Source organism: Diadema setosum, chromosome 12 (genome assembly GCF_964275005.1).
Source record: "Diadema setosum chromosome 12, eeDiaSeto1, whole genome shotgun sequence".
In the NCBI taxonomy this organism is placed as follows: Eukaryota; Metazoa; Echinodermata; class Echinoidea; order Diadematoida; family Diadematidae; genus Diadema; species Diadema setosum.
The window spans coordinates 29,539,517-29,548,961 of NC_092696.1; positions in this window are offsets into that span (position 1 = coordinate 29,539,517).

Here is a 9,445-nt window from a genome sequence, read left to right on the forward strand (position 1 = left end):
TGTCAAATTCAAATAATTGAAGTCAAATGAAATGATTTGAAATTGAAATTGAATTGATATCGACATCAGCGATACGATCACGCCTTGAGGACGTAAACATTTTTCAATGGGCATGTTTGTTCCTTCCCAAAAGTCCATCAGACACAACTAAATACATTCAAAAAAAAAAAAGAATCAGATTCGAATGGTATGCTGCTTGCTTCTTCTTCTTCTTCTGCTCTTTTTTTTTTTTTTTTTTTTTTTGCTGATTAGGGAAGAATTTGTCGTTGTTCTAAATAAGAGAAATTTGGCATTCTATAAGGACAGTCTGTTCCAACTGTGATTTAAAAGAAAAAGGGTGGGTTCGTTGTACAGTGAAGAGATAATGTGACAACCCATATTACTGATAAGTCTGATGAAAAGTCTAGATTATACCTATACTGCTCATAATTCATTATTATTTTGATGTTGTTGTAGTTGTTGTTTTTATTTCCGTCTTCAGATTAAAAAAACCAACAACAACAAAAAACACACATTACAGGTTGCATATACATTGCATATATACCGTACAGAAGAAACAGGGGATTGCCCGTTCAGTCATAGTTTGCAAAATATGGCTGTTCTTCCACAGGGTCCCGAATGTCATTCCTTTGGCGTTTGGTTTCTGATCTACATGGAAAAATAGTTTTCTTTAAATCAATTTCTGGATTTTACCAAAACCTGTTATACAGTTTTATCTTTTTCAAGCTTCCACCAGCATATAATGATCTTATTGTCTGTCCAAAATGCAGAACGGGATTCGTTACTTCATACTTGAAGATAGGGGGAAATGGGGCACAGTTATTTTTAGACCGGAATGAAAACAATAATGAAATAATGTTGCACGAGCAAAGAATAATCTCTTAACAAAATTCTGAAAGTAGACATTGAAGGCCATCTAAAAATACAATATCCTCAATGTATGGGACTACACGAACACAACTTGCTGGTTGTCCAAGGAGTGAATATATAGGCGTGGTTGGCCTGGAACAACTTACTAAATCTCAGCAGGTGTATAGGCCTACGTTTATTCTCAAGCCGACGCTATACAATGTGGACTTTGTCCATGTTTGTCAAGTGCCACCTCACTCTTCATAAGAGCTTTGAATCACTGTCGACCATTTTCGGAAGTCTATTAGGTTTTATGTCAAGCATGAAATACGCCCAAAAGAAATGTCCAGAAACAGCAAATGAAAAGGCCGGTTTACAAACGCCCGTGTATGCTTCCTTTTTTTTTTTTTTTTCAGAGAGGACTTTATTTCTGCGCTCTGTGTAAATACATGTATACATTATTGACACTTCTCAACTATGATTCTATAACATAAAGTACACTAACTGCGAAAAGAAATAAAAGATACATAAGAATATACATAAATAATTGATCTTGTATCATAAAGGAACATTCTGAACAACAGTACTGTATAGAAATCGCTGTTGGCCGCCTTTGTTAGCCTAATGGTCAGCCTCTCTCAATAGGGCCTATAGGATGTATATTACAATTTTCAAGTTAATGAAACAAGCAAATGGATGTATTAATTTCATTGTATTTTTTTTTTCTTCTGAGCCTCAGCTTTTGTCTGCTTGAAATTACTTTCCCACCGGATTTTATTATTTATTTTTATTTTTTCCAATCAACGTTTCTAATCGACCCCGAACGTTGAATAGAATCTCGTAAATAATCTAAAACATTTCTAGCGTGACACGGGTTTATTCAGTGAAGTTTACATAATGCCTGTGATTCAGAGACGCATCCAGAGCAGTATTTAGACAAAATCTAGGTTGACTTCACATACACTGTCTTGTTCTGTAAGTGTAACCACGTCCTATCATTAACATTCACTGAATTGCATGCTTTATACCTACACAATATCATGAGGTAACGCCCGTATCAAATATCATAGCATAAGAGAAGTATAAGTTATGTTCATGTGTGTGATTGTGGTCTATTTCCGTAACAATGGCGTTGACATCTATTTCTTTTTTCTTTTCTTGCGAGCAACCCTTTTACGATTAAAGCCATTTGTTAATCAATGTAATGTGACTGACAGGTATCATTTTCAGAGTATAGAAACTCATTTCTATGGGCACTTCATTTGAAATTTGTTAAGCTCAAACCAATTTCATATCAAGTATCATCATTGTCCTTATTATTCTTTATTCTACACTAGTATTTGTGTTAAGTATATTTTTATATCAATATCACAATTCATTCATAACAATTGTTAAGAATAATTTCTCTCATGACTATTGTTGTTGAAGTATTTTGAAAGCGAATTTTAAAAATTATCTTGCCACTGAGTAACAAAAGATTCAACCCACTGAGGTTCCCTCCCGAGCAGACGTTCAATTTGGAACGACTCCATTAACGGAAACTAGTTTGAGGTCATTCTCTAGTATACGCCAAAAGTAAATAGACCATTAGCGGGGTGTGTAAACAGTCTTTCAAAGAATAACTTTGTTCTGTCACAAAGATCAAGCATGTTCCGCCCGTTGTCCAGTGATTTAGGGATAAGGGAGCAAAACGCTGGTCAAACAGAGACTGAGGAACTTTCACACCACCGAGTGAAAAGCTCTTTCAAGAAAGTTTTCTCTTTAAAAAGGAGAACAATATAAGGAATCGAGCGTGTCTTTCATGCGGTGATTAGATACACATACTTAAAGACACTCTCGTGAGATGACGTTATATTTTCAAAGGTAACAATCTTCGTCCTTTTCCAACACTGCCCATACCTCCTCAATGGTCTGATGTTATACGGATATGTTTGTAAATGGATTTGTATACCAACATCAGTGGAAGCTCGCTCGACCCCCTCTACTTTCTTCTTTCCCCCTCTTCTGATTACTTTTTCATTCCGGTATACGATATGGAGAGTTTGATTGCAAAAGGGATTAATACCATTTTCTTTAAAAGTCCATTATAAGGCGGAACAAAATAAAACATTTCAAATGATATCTCAATTGTTGCATTACAGGGTATGATATTTGTTGAAGGTATCATATTTATTCCGTATGTTTTTATCATTTTCTTTGTTATTTAGTTTGTTTGATCTCAAATATCTCAAATTGACAAAAAAAAAAGGAAATAACTCGTTTTGTGATCAATTATTATAATATGCTATAAAGAGGTATTCCATTCTTATATTGGTGTTTTATTTTATTTTGTTTTTTGTTTTGGCATTAATCTTGCACTTTGCCAGCTTCCTTTGATTACAGTGAAATCAAGTGTAATTAATTTTGTCCGACATTTGCAATTTATACCAGTGACACTTCCATTTGCAATTAGTTCAAACGAATTTCATTTCATATTAAAATTATTTCATTTAGTCATTTCCTCTGTAGAATATGTCGTAAAATAGATTGTTTTTTTTTTTTGGGGGGGGGGGAAATTGTGGGGAAGCTCTCTTTGCTTTCTAACTAAAAGGCTGTTAAAGCATAATACATTAACATGTGTTGCTGCTTCCTTTTATAAGGAACATGGATGCTTTAAATCATTGTCATATTCTTACAATTCTCATCCATCCTCGTAATAATGATGATATCTCTTTCTTCACATTTAGGAACGTGCTTCAGGTATGTCGGGATCACCTGCTGTCGTGCGTCGCTGACCAACGATGAACCCTTAGCGGACTGGAGCTCAAGATGGTCCATTTCACTATGATCATCCTCAGATTTTTACTGTCGCTGAATACGATTTCATTGGTTGTTGGTAATACGTCACAGAACAACCTTCAGGAGTGCGCCATCAGCGTTCCATCTCACGGACAGGCGGGTCGCTCGCTGTACGCGGGCGAGAATTCTGGCGCGCGCGTAGCTGCTGATCATTGTTCAAGCCATCCTAAGGAAAGTTTTGAGAACCCACCGCCAAATAGACTGCACCCCACCAAAGAAAGCCATAGCAGCGGGCACGAGCTCAACTCCAGCGGGTCTGGACAGAGCCGTGCGGACACTGAGCCGCTACCAGTACAGCTGAATACGAGTCATCAGCACCACCCGAACTCCGTTTTGAAGACACCGGCACCCTCGACGGCCGGTCAGCATAAAGAGCACGTGACCCCGTGTTCGATGTCACCTGGACAGAAAGCCAAGCTGCACGAGTATCAAAATGAATTCCGCCAAGGTGCCACAGACAGCATTCAGGCGGTTGACAACGAAATATATTGGTCAACAATCGTCGAGGAAGCCATGCCAAAAGGTAAAAATCTACTCATTTTTTTTTTGTTTTAGTTTAATACTAATACCATATTGATGTGTCCAAGTTGGCTTTCATAGTGCTAGCATAAGAGTCAATCAAAACAAACAGAAATTCAGAGGTTTCATCAGAAATGAACCCTTAAAGAACTTACGAGTGTTAGTTAAGAAATGTTTATGAAGAGTGCTTTCATAATCATTTCAAATTTTCCTGCAAATGTCAGAGAGTGTTTAACATTCGACGATTCCACAATTTTGACGGAACTCTCCTCGGGTCCGAATATACACAAGTTCTGACGGGATGAATTTGAATTTACAACACTTTTTTTTTTTTTTTCCATTGTGAAGGTCTCGATGACCCGGAAGTACAAGCTTGGACGCAGCGCATGCGGAATCAAAAGATTGTAAAGGTGAATAGCGCCACCAGGGAGAAGTGCGGATCGAACATGAACAGACACGTGGAATTCGAGAACGGTGCTGCCGCGTGCGCCCGCTATCGCGGAGCAAATATCGTTTATATACTAGGTAAGCGTAATATGGGAAGACCGTGGGAAGCGGGAATTGCGGCGCTATGCCATGCCGTTATGGCCCATCTTATATCCCCATTCCATAAAGATTTTTATCACCGGTCACATATCGGAAGTAAATTTTGTTGCTTCCGGCCACCCACCGATGTGCATCGCATCGCATTCTGATGAATTCGCATAAATCCGACTTGGTTTGTACACGTATCAGGCAGTGTCAGACGTGTGGTTCGTGATCTTCATCGGACGATCTTGCCTTATCGAATCACCGTCGGACATGTCCGACACTGACCTAAGTAAAAAGTCGACCAACACAAATCGGATTCATCGGACTGTGATCCGATATACTTCGGTGGGTGCTCGGAAGCGACAAACTGAGTGACCGATGAAAGAAAATCTCTGTGGAATCGGGGTTATCAAGGATCATTTTCTTGAAGAGGGTGTATAAAATCTGTCAGTGTGATTGTATGAGATGTTTGTTTTTTTTTTTTTAAATTCATTTGTTTGTATTTTCGGGGAGGGGTGACTTTGGTAGCGAAGGATGCCAATTTGTCTTTGCATCAAGTTGTATAAACGTTCTTCTTCTTCTTCTGAATGATATGAATTTTAGATTTTGTTATTATTATTCCGTTAAAGAAATGGAGGAAATACAAAAAGCAACTAAAAAAAGACATTAAACATCGATGCACAACATGACGCAAGCCTACAGCTGACCCGCTTTGGCATTTCTCATTCTGACTGTATTCAAAAGTAATATGATACTATACAGGCGACTCTTCTTCAAGTTCTCTGGTCCGGTTTTTTTTTTTTTTTATCGTTATATTGAAATTTCGTTATACAGTATATTTCGTTAAACAATAAAGTACATAAAGATCAGTAGATGATCATTTGGGGTCCTGAATTCTTACTTCGTTGTAACGAGAATTTCGTTATAACCGTGTTCGTTATTTGCGAAAGCTCACTATGTAACTCTTTGCTTATCGACGGCAGGTGAGGTGTTCTCGTACCACCTCGCTCGACTCCTGGGCCTACGCAATGTTCCTCCCGTTGTCTTGTCCCGCGTGTCCTTCAACAGTTCGTCGCAGTGGTCGACTATCGTGGATGAGGTGCAGGAGGCAGGATGGACCGACGATTCCCTAGCCAGCCTGAGCCTGTGGGTTGATGACCTGGGACCGTAAGTCAGCTACCCAGAATGCCATTTCTAATGTTGGCATCACACTGTTCTGAAGTTGACGCAAGAAATCAATACGAACATGGAACTGTTTTTTATTGTTTATCATGCGAATTTATCCCCGAACATGGTCGAAAGCCCATCAACAGCCGAAACAAGCACAGAAAACCTTGGAACTCGGTATCAAAAAGTTTACCCCACAGGACACAAAAAGGAAACACGATCCCTTCCCGAAGCTTTCCGCACCGCTCATTGAGTTGCCGCTTGAGCCCAAGAATCCCCATCAACGGTCGTATGATGGCTCAAGATGCCCTTATTGTATGACCCGATGATTAAACAATCAAAACAGAATTTGAATACATCCCTATATCGTGTGTCCATCTTGACTCGATTTCGGAGCAACGTGCACTTGCACGCACATTCGCCACCATCACACATCAGTTTATTTTCCCCTATCTTCGCTGCAGAATTTGTATTGTTACAAATCTAGTACGTCCCTACCTTTTCCTCGGGCCGGCCATCTTTTCAAGCAATGCTTACAATGGCGGCCCTCTGCATAATCGTTTCTTAACTACAATTGTTATTGTAATCCCTGCTGCATAGACATGCATACTGTATATTATATCATTAATTTCCTTTTATATCGTTGTTTATGCAAGTCAAACGACTCTGTTTTAAATATACTTTGTATGTTTCCCACATGTTCATGATTATGAAACTATATGCATATTGATTTGCAGGAAATAAAGTATCTATCAAACAAACAAACGTGACGCCTGCAGTCGTTTCCGATTATCCCTGTCTGAGCAGGGAGGTGAGACTCACCTTCCTGTTCTGAGCAAAGGAGTTTGGACAGTGCGGATGCTAGGGCCTACAACTGTTGTCTGTACCAATCGATACTCAAAGGAAACAAAGGGTTAAGCAGATGTAATGTTCAAATCTCTTATTCTATCTTTGACGAGCCTGGAAAAAAGGTGCAAAACGAAACAAAAACCGCTGTTGTTTTTCTTGCTGTTAACGACTTGAAAATATCAAATTCAAGACTTACATTTTCTTTTTGAAGAAAACAGTATTTTGTATGCGAATAAAGTAATTTGATGATGATGATTTCATCTTCTGTGTAAAAGACAAGGAGCTGGATAGTCCATATTCAGCGATGCCTATGTGACATCGTTGGTCTTCAATGGGGACCGGAGCGTATCGAGATGGTCGATGATTGTCATCCAAAGTCCTCACTTTTCTTCTCTCTCACTTGACTTCATTTTCAGCACCAAGATACCCGAAATTCTCAGCAAGAACCAGAATGCTGCACTTACGCCCTCTACGCCTGGATTTTCACAACTCAACATCACCCAGCTGATGGAGCTGGCTCAGTATTCGGATCTCTTTGTCTTCGACTATCTAACAGCTCACATCGATCGGTGGGTTGAAGACTTTTCAGTTTTGCATTGATGACATTATACAACATCAGCTACGGTAATGCTAGATTTTATCCATAGCGAATGAAAAAACTTGCAAAAATTAGCGAACTTTATTCATCTTGAATTCTGGTACTAACTTGTTAGAAATACACACGAACATATTTTTACACCAATACATTTCATGTCGTTTCAGTTTATTATTTTCATTTTTTTTCTATACTTTTCAATGAAAAATACATCAAATATAACAAAAATTAATAGAAGAATGCGTGTTATCCATCTTGGATGCGCAATAGAATATTGGGAAACATAATAGAACTTAATAATTATTCTTGGTTAGTACAAGAACATTTGAATCGAAGTTGAAATGTCAGTGAAATACGACGGAAACTACTTTGGAGCAAGCTTGTAACAAAGCTTGCTTAAAGTGCTTTATAGCCAACATACAAACAAACGAAAGATACAATGATTTATCAATATACCTTAAATACTTATCGTTTGACACGGGGGTTCTTTTTTTTATAGATTATCATTAGTATTTTTTTTTTTTTAAGGGAGAGATTGGCACATTGTTGAGAAGACTATATCCAGCAATTTTGCTCTTTTTGTTCTGCTGTAGCCTTGTAGTTCACAAGGAAGGCGTTCACAGCAGCGGTGACGAGTCCATTTACGGTCAGAGTCCCATACACAACCTGCGCAGACATCGGAAAGAGGGTGGGCTCTGGGTCGTAGACAACGAGAGTGGCTTGTTCGCCGGTTACTCTTTCGTCTACAGCGGCAAGCACAAGTGGCAAGGTATACGGCTACTTTTGAAGTGTGCCTATATTATAGTCAGGTGGCTTAGTGAATTACCATTTCACGGCAGATAAAGCACCAATTTGTAATTAATTTGGAGAGATGATCCCCAAGGATGCTCTGGGCATCAATCATGCTCCAGGAATGTGTACATTGCTTATATTCATTAGGATGCATTACATTTGTACACTTGGACATGTTCCGATACTCCTTTTTTTTTAAAACGAAAATCATTTCATTGACAAATTTAAGCAACAGACATAACGCACGACATTTTGCTCCCTTGACACCATATTTACACATTCGCGACATTGTCCACACATCTTTTTTCTCCCTTTTTCTTGCTCTTGAAGGTTTCGTAGAGGAGATACTGCACTCCGTTTGCATCTTTCGGCGATCCACAGTTGCCATGGTGGATTCCCTGGCTGCAATGGAGGACCCGGGGCAGTTCCTCTTGCAGACGGTGTACAACGCGGAGCCAGAGCTTGCGGAGAACGACCACGCCGCATGGCTGAAGATGTTGAGTCACTTTAAGGGGCGTGTCGAAGCGGTGGCTCAGTGGATCGCCGATTGCCAAACTCGCCTCTTAGATGACGTTGATATCAAATGCAGAAAGGGGAAAGGGAAGGTGGAACTTACACAGTGTTTTGGTGTGCCTTAAACCCTGCGTTTCCAGGTTAATAGCAGATGACCGAATGACAAGTGACATACCAACAAAACCAACTTAAACTAACACCACTTAGAAAAAAACAAACAAAACAAATGCAGGTGTCACTGACGGATAATACCTACAGTTGTAGTAATTTATTGTACCCGTGATTATGTCTTCGATTTGAAGATAGACTGAACACGAGTATTGATTCTAGTCTCACTGACATACTGCAATATATTACGTTAAATAGCAGAATTTTGTAGAACAGGAAACAAGATTTTTTTTTTCCTTTTTGTTCCAAATGAATCATAAAAATTACAGAATGCTGCTATCGCCTATTTGGTATATGTTGTAATATACTAGTAGAAAGTATACATAAATAATGTGTACAACGTTGTACTGGTATCCAGTGCAAATGCTATAGCAGTTGTCTTCGCACGGAAGTCGGGTAAAAGGACAACTTAGTTTATATATATATATATATATTATATATATATGATAATACAATACATGTACACTTGTATATATATATATATATATATATATATATATATATATATATATATAATACATTTATTACTGCTCATTTCACTTAAAAGAACGAAAAAGAGTTGTTCCTATGAAATGTAGTTTTTTTTTTCTTGATAAGTGCCTAGATGTCGGTTTGGTTTTGCGA